The 15000-nt window shown below is 45.5% G+C and overlaps 1 protein-coding gene across 6 annotated transcripts in view; it reads left to right on the top strand.

The window, feature by feature from the left end:
* The window catches only part of LOC113802935 (uncharacterized), a 167403-nt gene that overhangs the window by 124026 nt on the left and 28377 nt on the right, over positions 1-15000 (top strand). The window contains exon 1 of one of the 6 annotated variants that reach the window (XM_027353604.2): positions 5-322. The exons of the other annotated variants lie outside the window; for them this stretch is intronic. The gene's annotated coding sequence lies outside the window, so the exon portion shown is untranslated. Of the gene's footprint in view, positions 1-4; positions 323-15000 lie in introns of those variants that run through there. 6 annotated transcript variants of the gene reach the window in all.

Below are 15000 nucleotides of genomic sequence, written 5' to 3'. Positions count from 1 at the left end.
TCAGGTACCGTACTGAGAGGAAAGGGAGTGGATTACCAGTGAACTCCCGAACTCCTTGGCGAACGGAGGGAGAGGGAGAAGAGCGGATGAGAGAGATATAGAGAGATAGAGACAGCGGGAGAGAGAGAGAGAGTCGTGATCTGTACCACGTGTTTTCTTTTGTTTTCGTGTGTTTTTGTTATTGTTCGAAGGATTTTCATTGAGAGGTGTGAGAAGTCGTTGCTGTGGGGATATACTTTGGATATTTTTTGGGAACTGAAGTGTGGTGATTCAAGTGCATCTGTTTTTAAGGAGAAGAATCACCAGTTATTTTGGTTTCTTGGTGAGTATATTAGATGTTTTTGTTGTTTATTTACATTTTATATTATGTTATTATTCTACGGTGTGTTTTTGCACTGCCTATTCATAAAGTTTAGAATGGCGCTCTTTCTCAGTCAAGGACAATACTGTTTATTATTGTTCTTGACTTGTTATACTGATTTTTTTTCTTAATTATTCTGAACGTCACTGTATTCTTTATTATATCTGTATTTACTGGCTGTTGAAATTATTCCTTTCTGATAGATGCACTCATGACATGCAATTATTATGATAATTTAGGGGGGAGAAGGGGGATGAAGGATATGGTACGTGTGCTGAAAGGGGAGGAAAATGAGGAAGAGGTGGAGGAGAAAAAGAAGGAAGAGGAGATGGAGAAGGAGGAAGAGGAGATGGAGAAGAAGAAGAAGAAGGAGGAGGAGGAGGAGGAAGAGAAGAAGAAGAAGAATGAGGCCTAAACGTAACGCAAGATGAAAAACATCGATGGGCGTTCTCACTCCTCCCTCCCTCGCCGACGCACTGCACTCGCGGACACTGCAGCGGTGACGGATGCCAACAACCGTTAAAGTGATTCTCGATCGAGTCTTTTGATAACCGCTATCTCTTCACTAATGACTTCGTTAAAGAGAGAACGGTAATTGGCCATCTTTTTGCAACACGGTAAATTATTGCACTTAGCACCCTGCACTTTGACATCCCGCGGCGCCTTGTTGCCCTCCGATGTTCTGTTCAATTATGATGATGATGTTGACAAGTGTCCGATTGTTATCATTAAGGCTTCGGTTGTCGTTAGCTGGAAAATCGTGTTGGCGAGAAGGATGGCGGTGTCCGAATGTGTGCGTGTGGAGATATGTAGCTGTGAGTGTGTGTGTGTGTGTGTGTGTGTGTGTGTGTGTGTGTATGTGTGTGTGTGTGTGTGTGTGTGTGTGTTTAAGAGTGCGTGCTTTTTGTTGGGTGTATGTTAATGTGTGTCTGTGTCTGTGTGTACGTTTGAGGAAGTATAAGTGTACGTTTTAGAGTGCGTGCGTTTGGATGTATGTTTGTTAGTGTTCGTGTATGTGTGTATGTATGAATAAATATGCGGGGTTGTAGCTTCGCGTGTAAGTTTTTTTTCCCCTTTTCTATTTTTTTGCGAAAGTGCGTTTGTGTATCTACATCTCATTTGTGTGTTTGTTTCAATGTTTGTGAACGCATACACATGATTTTACTGAGTGTGTATATTTGTCTTTGCAAGTCTGTTAATGAGTAAGTCGCTGAAACTACGAACGCCTTTGATATACCAATCAGGATTAAGAAAGAAAATTTAATTACTGGATTATATATTCATCCCCATTTTCTTCGTCCACCTAGAGTAGAATAACTTATACGAGTGTAATGAAGGAAATGCGTTTGTAGAATATTGACAATCTCTGTAAAAAAAAAAAAAAAAAAAAAAAAAAAATGTGTGTATATAAGAGATAAAAATACAAAAATAAAGAGATAAAAACTATAATTTTTATGAACTGATTTTATATATTTATGACTTTGATTTCCTTTTACGGTGTATATTTAGACTTTTTTTGTAGTTTCCAAGGAATTCCTAGCAAAACGGAGTCACTGTACCGAAAATTCCCACGCCAGTAAAATATAATGTTTACCAAAAAAAAAAAAAAAAAAAAAAAAAAACACTCCTTTTTTCCCTCGAAAGTCAGCGTGAGTCTCCGACGGGCCTAACGGAGCAGAAAGAAAATGACGAAAGATAAATTCAAAAGGAGAAAGAGCGAGAAGGAGAAAGCCCAGACGAGGGGATAATGGAGAAAGGAGAAAGAACGAGAAGGAGAAAGCCCAGACGAGGGGATAATGGAGAAAAGGAGAAAGAACGAGAAGGAAAAGCCCAGACGAAGGGATAATGGGGAAGAGGACGTAAGGAAAGAGGATCGTAGATAAGAATGATGAAGGCCCAAGAAGAAAGAGTTAAGAGGGAACCGCGCCTCTTGAATATGAACGCGGGATTCGTGCGTGGGAACGAGGGAACGCGCTTGATAGGCTGAGGGAGGGGGGGGGAAGAGGAGGAGAGGGTGATGGGGAAGAAGTGGAGAAGGGTGATGAGGAAGAGGAGAAGAGAGGGAGAATAGGGGTAGAGGGTGATGGGGAAGAGGAGAAGAGAGGGAGAATAGGGGTAGAGGGTGATGGGGAAGAAGTGGAGAAGGGTGATGAGGAAGAGGAGAAGGGAGGGGGAACTGGGGTAGAGGGTGATGGGGAAGAGGAGACTTTGACTTTGACACGTTTATGATGGGGAAGAGGGGGGGGGGTGATGAAGAGGAGGAGAGGGGGAGGGGGAGAATGATGAGGAAAGAAAGGGTGTGGAAGAGGGTGATGGGGAGAAAAGGGGTGAGGAAGAGGATGAGAAGGGGGAGGGAGAGGTGATGGAAAGAGGAAAACGAGAGGAGGGTAAGGGAAGGATTAGAGGGAGGGAGGGAGGGAGAAGGGTAAAGAAAGGACGAGAGGAAAGGAGAAAGAGAATAATTGCGTAGAGGGGAGTAGGAAGAAATCAAGAAGGAAGTGAAGAGAAGGAAAAAGGGAGAAATCTGTGAAAAGAACGAAATGAAGGAAGGGAGAAAGAAAGTGATAAGGTTAAGATAGCAGGGAGAGGAAGGGAAAGAAGGTGAATCTTGGCCAATGCTCTCCTCCGTCAATCATTTCCTGTTGTGTTCTTCAAATTACCGATGCTAATGTTGTTGTTCCTAGTCGGTATGTCACTGTTGCTGCAACTGCTACTATCCTCATCATCATCATCACCATCAACAGCAACAGAAGCAGCATTGTTATTATAATCGACGTCGTCATCGGCATCGTCATAATCACCATCATTATCACTGTCATTGTTATTATTGCGATTACTGTTGCAATGATTTTACCTGCCTTATAGATGCATATATAACAATGCAAAGACATATATCAATCCCTCCCTCCCTCCATCCCCCCCCTCTCTCTCTCTATCTCTCTCTCTATCTATCTATCTATCTATCTCTCTTTCTCCCTTTCTCCCTTTCCGTTTCCCTCTCGTTCCCTTCCCTCCCTCTCTCTCTCTCTCTCTCTCTCTCTCTCTCTCTCTCTCTCTCTCTCTCTCTCTCTCTCTCTCTCTCTCTCTCTCTCTCTCTCTCTCTCTCTCACCTCTCTTTCTCTTTCTCTCCCTTTCCCTCCTTCCCTCCCTCTCCCTCTCCCTCTCGCTCCCTCCCTCCCTTGATAATGGTACATACCCGACTGACAATAATCCTAATCATTAATACTATAGGCCGAGATAATATGTATTTTACAATAGAAATTCGGGACGAGATATAGGATTGAAGGATAACACATGGATGACCCGAGGATACGCCGCCAGGATAAGATGACGAAGGAGCAGGAGATGCCAAGGATATGGGAAGAGGATAAGGGTTTATGAAGAGAATAGGGGGGAGGGGAGGGAAGTGGGGATAGGCTTATAATGCGAGAGAAGGGAAAAAGGGGGGGGGGGGAGGTAGTGTTTAAGAGTGAGATATGGAGAGTGGGGGGGGGGTTATGGTTGGGATGGGGGGGGGGGCTGCTGTGGGGGAGGGGTATGGGAGAAGAAGGAATGATAGGCCTACAAGACGATCGGGGAGGGGGGGAGAGGGGGATGAGGGATATGGTGCGTGTGCTGAAAGGGGAGAAGGTGGAGAAGAAGAAAACGGAGGAGGAGGGGGGGAAGAAGAAGGAGGTGGAGGAGGGGAAGAAGGAGGAGGAGAAGAAGAAGAAAAGGAGGAGGAGGAGGGGGAGGAGATGAAGAAGGAGGAGGGGGAGGCGATGGAGAAGGAGGAGAGAAGGAGGAGGGAGAAGAAGAAGGAGGTGGAGGAGGAAAAGAAGAAGAGAAGGAGGAGAAGGGAGGAAGAAGAAGAAGGAGGAGGAGAAGAAGAAGAAGAAGAAGAAGAAGAAGAGAAGGAGGAGGAGGAGAGAGGAGAGAAGAAGAAGGAGGAGGAGGAGGAGAAAAGTCCGAAAAGGGTCGAAAGAGGGATCTGATTTGCGTTATAGATGTGACAGGCCGAGAAAAAAAAGGTTTATACAGACGTGGCCCCTTAGAGGACTTCCTATGCCGAGGAGCTGAGTTTACGAGGCAGCGGGAAGAAGGGCGTCCCGGGCCTGCCACGCCCACGTAACCGACGCCCCGGCTGGGTATCAGAGGGGGCGGGGAGGGGGGCGGAGCTAGGGGATGGGAGGGGAGGGGTAGTCCTTCCCTTTTTCCCCTTGGAATCTGAAGTCCTTTGAGTCCTTATTCAGGGCTTTGAATTCACATGATGAGCCTTATCGCTTGGAGATATACGGACTTCCTGTATGAATATGTAATGCTCTCCGAATTAACCTCAAGCATGACTTTAATTAAAATATATTTTTGAAAACTGAAGTATGACGATTTTTTTTTTTTTTTTTTTTTTTTTTTTTTGCGATTTTATGGATGTCTTCTGGTTTATGAGTCGACTACGGTTAATATACGAATACAGTGAAAGGGAAAGACACCTGGGAGCGGCCGGAGATGCGGTTTCTACCTTGCCGGCGATATCAATTAAGATTAAGTGGCTCTCTGAATGGGGATGCTTTTACATTAGCTCTTTTAAGGCTGCACTTACAAACAGTTTCTCCTCTTTAGAACGCGCACACACGTTGGTAGATACACACATATGTAGACATACACGCGTATTGCCTACACGCTAAAAAATACACACGCATGGACACACATACACGTACACTTACACATACACATACACACATACATACATACATGCATACACACATACATACATAGATACACACACATACATAGATACACACACATACATAGATACACACACATACATAGATACACACACATACATAAATACACACACATACATAGATACACACACATACATAGACACACACACACATACATAGATACACACACACACACGTGCGCACACTCGCTAATGATGGGTGCAGCTGTTGTTTCAGGCAAAAGGTAAACTGCATCGGACGCCATGACACGCCGAGGATGACATGCCACAGATCCGAAAATGCCAAAGGTTTCGGACAAGTCGATGGTCTGTCATGGCTTGCGGAAGACTTCATTTTTCTTTTTTCATCTCTCTCTCTCTCTCTCTCTCTCTCTCTCTCTCTCTGTCTCTCTCTCTCCGTCTCTCTCTCTGTCTCTCTCTCTCTCTCTCTCTCTCTCTCTCTCTCTCTCTCTTTCTCTCCCCTCTCTCTTTCTTTCTCTCCCCTCTCTCTTTCTTTCTCTCCCCTCTCTCTCTCTCTCTCTCTCCCCTCCTCTCTCTCCCCCCCTTCCCTCTCTCTCTCCCTCTCTCTCTCTCTCTCTCTCTCTCTCTCTCTCTCTCTCTCTCTCTCTCTCTCTCTCTCTCTCTCTCTCTCTCTCTCTCTCTCTCTGAAGAAATCAAGTTAGATTATATAAAATGAGGTGCGACTTCGCCAGGTCTCGTGTGTGAGAGACTTTTGACTTTGACTTTGAAACGTTTATTGAGACAAGAAAATACATCTCAAAAGGAGGAGGTAACTTATGTTAACAGAAGAGAGAGAGAGAGAGAGAGAAAAGTGAGAGGGAAAAAAAGAAAGATTAGATAGAAACGGAGGGAGGGAGACAAACAGAGAGAGAATCAAAGGGATGAAGAGAAAGAGAAAGACAGACAAAGAAAAAGAAAGAGGGAGATAAAGGAGACTTGAGAAAGAGACAGAGCCAGAATACCCCTTCCTCGTCGGTCCTGCCCAAGAACCCGAGGAAGGTGGATGACGAAGGGTTTGTTGTCGTCCATCAAAGTGCCATTAACGCTGGAGGAGGAGGGAGGGGGAAGGGGGGAGGGGGGGGAGGGGGGGATGGTGGCTTGACGACGGCGACGGGACCAGGCTAGAAGAACCATTAGCGAACCACCGGAGGCTTGTTATCCCTGTAATGGTGCTGCTCTTGAAGGGAGAAGGGGCGGGGGGAGTAGGTAGGAGTCGGGGTTGGGGTGTGGAGAAGGAAAGGGGGTGGGGGAAGGGGGTGAGTAGGTAGAGTGGGGGTTGGGGTGGGAGAAGGGAAGGGGGTGAGTTGGTAAGAGTGGGGGGTGGGGGAGAAGAGAAGGGGGTGAATATGTAGGAGTGGGGGTGGGGAAGGATGTAAGAGGGGAAGGGGGTGAGTAGGTAGGAGTGGGGGTTGGGGAGGGAGAAGGAAAGGGGTGAGTAGGTAGAGTGGGGGCGGGGGTGGTGAGAAGCAGAAAAGGGGAAGGGGATGGGAGGGAAGTGAGAGGGGAGAAGAAAGGAGAAAGGGGAAGGGGCTGAGTAGGTTAGAGTGGGGGAGAAGGTAAGTGGGGAGGGGAAGGGGGAGTAAGTAGAAGTGGGGGAGAAGGAAAAGGGGAGGGGAAGGGGGTAAGTAGGCAGGAGTGGGGTTGGTGGGAGAAAGAGAGGGGGGGGAGGGGCGTAAGATACCTCCCTCGTTAGTTGGTTAGTTCGTTTGTGGCGACGGTGATTCGGCATCGTGGTGGTGGTGATGATCTCCCGAGGATGGTGAAGTTAATGGTGATGTTGATGGTGATGCTGGGCACCGAGATAGCGGGATGTCAGCTGATGTGCGGCCGCTATGACTTCCTTTATTATAGATGAGAGATAAGGATGTCAAGAAGCCTTTGAAGATTATTTAAGGGGGGATTTTATCGTAAATGATATTATCGGGTTCATCTTAACCATGGCATCCATTAATTAATAATGATAAGTATCTTAGATTTCGATAGTGCCAGTGATGATATATGATAATATTCTTTCTTCGTGATATAATGATAAAAAAAAGCTTTGATCATGGAGAAATTATTTATCATGGTTTTATTTTATATTGTTTATTACCATATTTGCATATTTCATGATTCGGTGATTGTTATCTCTGTTATTAATAGTAGTAGAAATAGCAATGATGTTCATATTGACGGTTTCATTAGAGATTTTCCGTTTTCCTTTTATAATTTCCTTACCATAGGTCTATATTAAGATGTTCATATTTACGATATAATTAGTGGTTTTCCGTTTTTTTTTTTATAATTTCCGTACCATAGGTCTATATTATGATGTTCATATTTACGATATTATTAGAGGTTTTCCGTTTTTTTTTTATAATTTCCTTACCAGAGGTCTATATTAAGATGTTCATATTTACGATATTATTAGAGGTTTTCCGTTTTATTTTTCTATAATTTCCTTACCATAGGTCTATATTATCACTAGACTGAAATCCATGTGTTTTTACATCCATACCCCAGCTATTGCGAAGACAAACAGACAAATAGTGATCGGTACTTCGCGGTTAATACCCACGATCGGTCTGTGATTGGTCCCGCCTATTGTCCAGACCGAAGCGAAAGACAAAAGGTAGTCGAGTGGTCCATTACGCTCGCAATTATCCCATTAACTGCGTTATGATTCGCGTAAACACGGTAAATGATTGAGATTCCTCGGTGGGCCACGCTTTCCAAACACGTGATGGATGGATAGCGTAAGACATGCCCTTTCCCCTTCTATAACCGTCCTTTCCTTTCCCTTCCCTTCCATTATCTCCCTTTTCTTTATCTTGTCTCTTCTCTCTGGCTCCTCTTCGCTTCTCCCCTATGCTCTCTGTCCTTTCCCTTGCCTCTTCTCTCCATTTCACCTTCTCTTCACTTCCCTTCCCTTCCGTTTCCTTTCCTTCCTTCCCATTCTTGTTCCCACCTCTCTCCTCCTTACCCCTCCCCTCCTCACCCGTTGCATTCCCCTTTCCTTCGCTTTCCTTCCCATCCCCTCCCCCCCTCCCCGCTTGCCCTTCCTCCTCCTTTCCCTTCCCTCTCGTGTCCTTTTTACTCCTCCCTCCTTCCCTCCCTAAAACTTTTCCCTCATCTCCTTCCCTCCCTTCCCTTCCCAATCCCACCCTTCCATCCCCTTTCCCAATCCCACGACCCTTCCCACCCCCACCCCCACCCTACCACCCCCCTCTCCCCATCCCACCCTGCCACCTAGCGGCAACGGTGGTAATTAAGTCGTTAGCACGCAGGGAGAAGTGCAGAGGATAATTGTTAATGGCCGTGGCAGGCGCGTGGAGACGCTTACCTGTTGAGAGGTGGGGCCAGCCAGGTGAAGGGGGCGAAGGGAAGGTGAAAGAGGCTATGGGTGGCACAGGTGTTGGCCCTGCTGGGAGGGGGGGGGTAGGGGAAGGGGGGTGGATGGGAAGGAAGGGTCGGGTTTAGCAGGGATGAGCGAAGGAGGGATGGGGTGCTCTGGAGGGTGAGGGGGTGGGTCTTGACAGGGGCTGGAAGAGGGGTTGGGTGTTATTCGTTGATTTTTTATTATTATTTTTTTATTATCATTATTATTATTATTATCATTTTTGCGATTGTTTTGTAATGTATCAGCAAGGTGGTGATGTTAGTGATGATAATGATGCTGATAGTTTTGTTATTATTATCATTTTTTTTATTCTGCCTGTTATTGTTATCATTACAGGCATTATTATTTTTTGTTGTTCTCAATATCATTATTCTTATCATTATTGTTGTTACCATTATTTTTTACTGTCATTATTATTGTTATTATTGTTATGATTATTTCTATTATTATTATTGTTGTCATTATTATTGTTGTTATTATTATTATTGTTGTTATTGTTATATTTATTCTTATAACCATTATTATTATTATTATTACTATTATTTTTGTCAATATTATTATCATTGTAATTATTAATTTTAGTTAGTATTACTGTCGGTATTATTATCATTGTAATTATTATTGTTGTCGTTTTCATTATCACTGTTGTTGTTATTGTTGTTCCTGCTGGTATTGTTGGTGGTGTCTATGCTATTAATATCATCATCACCATCACCATTATCATCATCGTTGTTGTCATTATAATTCTTAACATTATTGTTCATTTTTATCGCACCATTATCCATATAGTTACCATCTCACTACAAAAGGGATGTCAGGGTAAGGAATGTCTGGCTAATGAGTGTCAGGTTAAGGGTTGTTAGGTAAGGGACGCCAGGCTAAAAGTTGTCGGATTAAAGGGATGTCAGACTAAGGGAAGTCTGGTTCAGGGGATGTCAGGCTAAATGATGTTGGGTTTAAGGGATGTCAGGCTAAAGGAGTGGCTGGTTAAGGGAAGTCTTGTTCAGGGGATGTCAGGCCAAAGGATGTCAGGCTGAATGGAAAATAACGCTAAGGGAGGTCAGGCTAAGGGTTGTCTGTCCTCTGGTCGTGGATGATAAAGGGTGTCGGGTTGCACTGATGGGCAGGCGGGCCGAACGAGAGGCAGTGTAGATAAGGGGGTGGGGTATCCTCAGGGGGAGGGGGGGGGGGGAGAAGTCATGGGAAATGCGAAAGGAAAGCCGATAAGGAGAAAGGCAAAGGAAGGGTGATGAGGGTAAGGAGAGAGGAGAGAGGATGATAAGGGAGAGGAACTAAGGAAGGGTGATGAAAAGAGAGAGGGTAGGGGAAGGGCGATAAGGAGACAGGAAGCCGACGAGAAGGGAGGGTTAGGAAAAGGAATTAGGGGAGAAGAAGGGAAGGGAACAAGGGGAGGGGTTAAGGAAGGGTGAGAAACGCAGAGTAATAAGAGGGAACGCTATAAGAGATTGAGAAAAGCGACGAAGAGAAAAACTAAGGAAAAGAGTTTAAGGAGAGAACCCAAGGAAAAACGAATGGGAGAGAGAAACAGAGAGAAGAAGAAGAGAACCCAAAAAGTCCCCCTCGGCCGTAGTCCCCGAGAGCGCGAGGGAGACGCGAGAAGGACTCCACGTCAAGCAAAAAGGTCCTTCTGGATACAGTTAGCATCCCGCTGTTCAGGAACGGATCCGGGCAACGTGGGTCGCCAGTGGTAAACATGGGAATAAAACAGTGGGGAGCCTGGACCCCCGCTGGCCGGCCATCCCCCCTTCCCCTCCTCCCTCCCCCTCCCCCTGGCCCTCCTCCTGGGTTCCGCGGTGACAAGCATAAGGCAAGGGAAGCGGGGAGCGAAGGGCGCGGTGCTCACGCCGAGGATTCCTGCGACGAGGACTCCCAATTCCCATGGGAACCTCGACCGCAAAACTCGATTGGATTCCTGCTGTGGCGGCGCTAGGAGGGGGGGGGAGCTGCGTACCTGCCACGTGGATGCGGACAAACCCTCTCCTTTCTCTTATGTGCCTGCCTCTCTCTCTCTCTCTCTCTCTCTCTCTCTCTCTCTTCTCCTCTCTCTCTCTTCTCCTCTCTCTCTCTCTCCTCTCTCACTCTCTCTCTCTCTCTCTCTCTCTCTCTCTCTCTCTCTCTCTCTCTCTATATATATATATATATATATATATATATATATATATATATATATATATATATATATATATAATTATTCATACATATATCCCTTCCCCATCCAACCCAACCCTTTTCTCCCCTCCCCCCCTCTTTCCTACCTTCCCCTACCTTCCTTCCTTCCTTTCTTCCCTTCCTTCCCTTCCTCCCTTTTTCCGCTTCTTGTAAGTGCATACATATGTACACAGATTATTTATACACATATGTAGGAATATTGATATAATATAATTCCGTTGCTCTCTTTTCCTTCCATGATCTTCTATTCCCCAAACCTCTTCTTTTTCCCTACTTCCTCTCACCTTCTCTCTTCCCTTCCCTATAATACCTCCCCCTCCTCTCCCCCATTCCCCATATCTCTTACCCTCCTCCTCCTCTTCCCCCTTCCCTTCCCCATGACCTCTCCCCCTCTTCCCCCTTCGCTTCCCCCATAACCCCTTCCCCCTCCTCTTCCCCCTTCCCCATATCCCCTACCCCTCTCCCTTCCTCTTCCCCCTTCCCTTTCCCATAACCTCTCCTCCTCTTCCCCATAAACCATACCACCCCCCCTCCTCTCCCCACCCATACCCTCCCTTCCTTACGGCTCAAGTCTCCCACTCTAACCCCACCCCACCCCACCCCACCCCCCGCCCCGCCTCGCCCAGATTCCAGCCCGTGGAGCTTTCAATGCCCGTAAATAAATGCTATATTAGGCGCACGACCAATGTTTACATACGCGACGTTAGTGCAGACCTCCGTTTACGGGCGGGGGGAGGGGGGGGGGAGGTTCATACTATTAAAAACTGGTTCATCACCATTCACATTTTACTTGAGAGAGAGTGTGTGAGGGAGATAGGGTTGGGTGGGTGGGTGGGGAGGCAGGGGGGGGGGTGGAGGAGGAGGGAAGGGGGAGGAGGCAGGAGTGTGGATTGGGTGGGAGGGGTGGTTGAAATGGGTGGTAAAGTGTGGCAGGGAGGTGCATATGGTAGGGAGGTTGATGAGGGGAAGGGGAGGGAGGGGAGGGAAGGTGAGAGGGACGAAGAGAGAGGAGGAGGAGGAGGCGGAAGGTAGAGAGGACAGAAGAAGGGAGTGAGCGAGGGAGGAGGTAAGGGAGGGTGAGAGAGACGAAGAAAAAAGGAGGAGAAGGAGGGAAGGGAGCAGAAGAAAGGAGTGAGAGAGGGAGGGAGTAAAGGGGGAGTGAGGGTGGGGTTGCGGAGGGGGGGGGGGGGGAGGTGCCAAACAGATGCAAACGCGAAACGCAAACACGCCAGGCCAGCGAAGGAGGCCGTAGAAGCAGGTTTCATTCATGTTCTTCGGGTGAAAGGAAGTGGGTGACGGGGAGCGAGCGAGAGGGTGAGCGGGAGTGTGCTGGAGGGGGTAGGGTGGGTGGGGGGGGGGACGTAGGGAGAAAGATTCTTTTCTCTCACTCTCTTTCTTACATTCATTCATGTTGAGGTGTGTAGTTGGTGAATGTAAGGTGGGTCTGTGGGTGGTGGTTGATGATTGAAGGGAGGAGAGAGATGAAGAGATTACTTCTTTGTTCTATGGGTGTAGTAATCTCTTAATTTCTCTCTCTCTCTCTCTCTCTCTCTCTCTCTCTCTCTCTCTCTCTTCCTCTCTCTCTCTCTCTCTCTCTCTCTCTCTCTCTCTCTCTCTCTCTCTCTCTCTCTCCCTCCCTCTCTCCCTCTCTCCCTCTCTCCCTCCCTCCCTCCCTCCCTCCCTCTCTGTCCCTCCCTTCCTCTTACTATTTACTATTGTTAATGGTATTTGCAGAACATTAAGAAAAGAAAAAAATACGTTTTTGATTGCCATTGTATTTCTCTCAGTTTCTCTCTCTGATTTTTTATTCTCCTCTATTCACTTGCCCACGTCTCTTCCCAGCCCAGGCCACATGTCTGTATGTGCGAATAACGTATATTTATATTTACCATCGCATTCGAAACGCTCGTCAAAATGTTTCGAACTCCATTTCGAACGCCAAGTAATGTGTCTCTTGGTGTTTCGGTTCGGAGAGTTTCGGTGCTTCATTAACGATGCGACTGTTTGGCCGGAGCTCCGTGTGTTGTGTGGAAAGGATGGTTTAAAAGAGGGATTCGCGGAGATGTTATTGACGAGTATGGAGTTAAGTGTTTGGAATAGAATTTGTCGCAGTCCGAATTTCCAAGTTCATTATTAGTATTAACATTATTATCACCATCATGATCGTCACCATCACCCTCACTATCATCACTATCATTCATATAGTCACCATCATCATTATCATCATCACCATCATCATTTATTATTCTTATTATCACCATCATCACATATTTTTCTTATTGTCACCATCATCATGTCTATTATCATTTTTTCCAATGTCCTTATCTTCTTTATGATTATTATTAACTTTAATATTGATCAGCTTTTATCCATATTGCCATTACTAGTAACATGCTAATAATAATGATAAGATAATAGTAATAATTACAATATCAACAAAACAATAATTTACTAGGATGAAGATGAGTGCTATTGGTGTAGCAGTGCCACTGTCGTTATTGTTGAAAATCCTTATAGTATCCATACTGTCGCCGTCCTTGTGATTTTTTCAAAGAGGCATTCTGGTTATTTGCGTATGCATGCCGTGGATTTATCTCGTGTATGTGAAAATGAATGGAAATTATATAATATACCAAAGGACAAATAGAATGGTAATTGTAATGATATTGGTGATGATAAAAGTAATTATGATAGTAATGATGATGATGATGATGATTATAATAATTGGTTAGCAGTAGCAGCAGTAGCATAATATTGCTAATTATAGTATTGATAATAATAACACTGATGACAAGAAGAATGATGATGATAATAGTCATAATAATGATAATGATAATAATAATAATTATAATAATAACAATAACAATAGCAGTAATGACAATGATAATAATAGTGATGATGAGGATGATAATGATAGTAGATAATGTGATAGTACTGACACTAGTTATGATAATGATAATAATAATAAAAGTGGTAATGATAATAATGATAATGATAATAACAGTAGTAACTGTAGTAATTAGTAATGACGATGATGATGATATTATTGTCAGTGATAATTATGATAAGAGAAGATTATTGATGATAACCATAAATTTATGATATTGTTACAATAATCGAAACAGAAACGTAGATCTGTACGATAAAGACCATGATGATAATAGAGATAACGAGCCCAAAAGCAACAAAGAGAACGCGAACAGAGGTGAGGTCAAGAGGTCATCCCCGGAGGCGCCGTGGGTTGCGCCAGGGGATCAAAAGGACAGTCCTCGCGTGATGGATATATCAGGGCCGCTCGGTGACACCCCGCCACACCTTACCTAGGCTGACCTGCATAAATGAAGGGTCCCAACACCCCCCCCCCCTCGGTCCTTCTTCCCTTGCCCTACTCTCCCTCAAACCCTTCCTCTTATCTCTCTTTTTCTTTCTCAGTCTCTCTTTCTCTCTTTCTCTTTTTCTCTTTCTCTCTTTCTCTCTTTCTCTCTTTCTCTCTCCTCTCTCTCTCTCTCTCTCTCTCTCTCTCTCTCTCTCTCTCTCTCTCTCTCTCTTTCTTTCTTTCTTTCTTTCTTTCTTTCTTTCTTTTCTTTCTCTCTCTCTCTCTCTCTCTCTCTCTCTCTCTCTCTCTCTCTCTCTCTCTCTCTCTCTCTCTCTCTCTCTCTCTCTCTCTCTCTCTCTCTCTCTCTCTCTCACTCTCTCTCTCTCTCTCTCTTTGTCCTTCTCGTATTCCCTTTCTTGTGTCCCCTTCTTGTCCCTTGTTTAAACCCCTCCCTTCTTATCCCTTAGTACTTCTCTCCCACTTCACATCTCCCCCTACCTCCTTGCCCAACCTTTCTCCCCCCACTGTTTTCCATTCCCTTTTCTCCCTCTCCTAATCCCTTTATCCTATTCTATACCTATCTCCTTTTTCGTTTATCCCGGCCTCCTTATCCTTCTTCTCCCATTCTCCTATTACTCTTTTCACTTTTATTTTTTTCCTATCCCTTTTCTCTTTCTCACCTACCCTTCCCTCCCTCTTCACCTCTTCTCTGTGCCTCCCTCCTACTCCCTCTTCCTCCTCGTCTTTTAGCCCCCCTCTTCCTCCTCTCCTTCTCCTTTCCTCCTAGCCCTCATCCTTCTTTTTCTTGTTCTTCTCCCCACACCTCCTCGTCTCTTGGCCCCCCTCTTCCGCCTCTCCTCTTTCTCTCCTCCTAGCCCTCCTCCCCCGTCCTCCTCCTCCTCTTCTTCTTCTTCTTCTTCTTCTTCTTCTTGTTCCTCCTCCTCCTCTCCTCCTCCTCTCCTCCTCCTCCTTTTCTCCATCCAGAATCCGTGGCGCCGGGTACACTATGGTGGCCGAGCCCTTCTACCATT

This window comes from Penaeus vannamei, chromosome 27, assembly GCF_042767895.1.
Source record: "Penaeus vannamei isolate JL-2024 chromosome 27, ASM4276789v1, whole genome shotgun sequence".
Taxonomy (NCBI): domain Eukaryota; kingdom Metazoa; phylum Arthropoda; class Malacostraca; order Decapoda; family Penaeidae; genus Penaeus; species Penaeus vannamei.
This window is presented reverse-complemented; position numbering and strand designations above follow the sequence as displayed.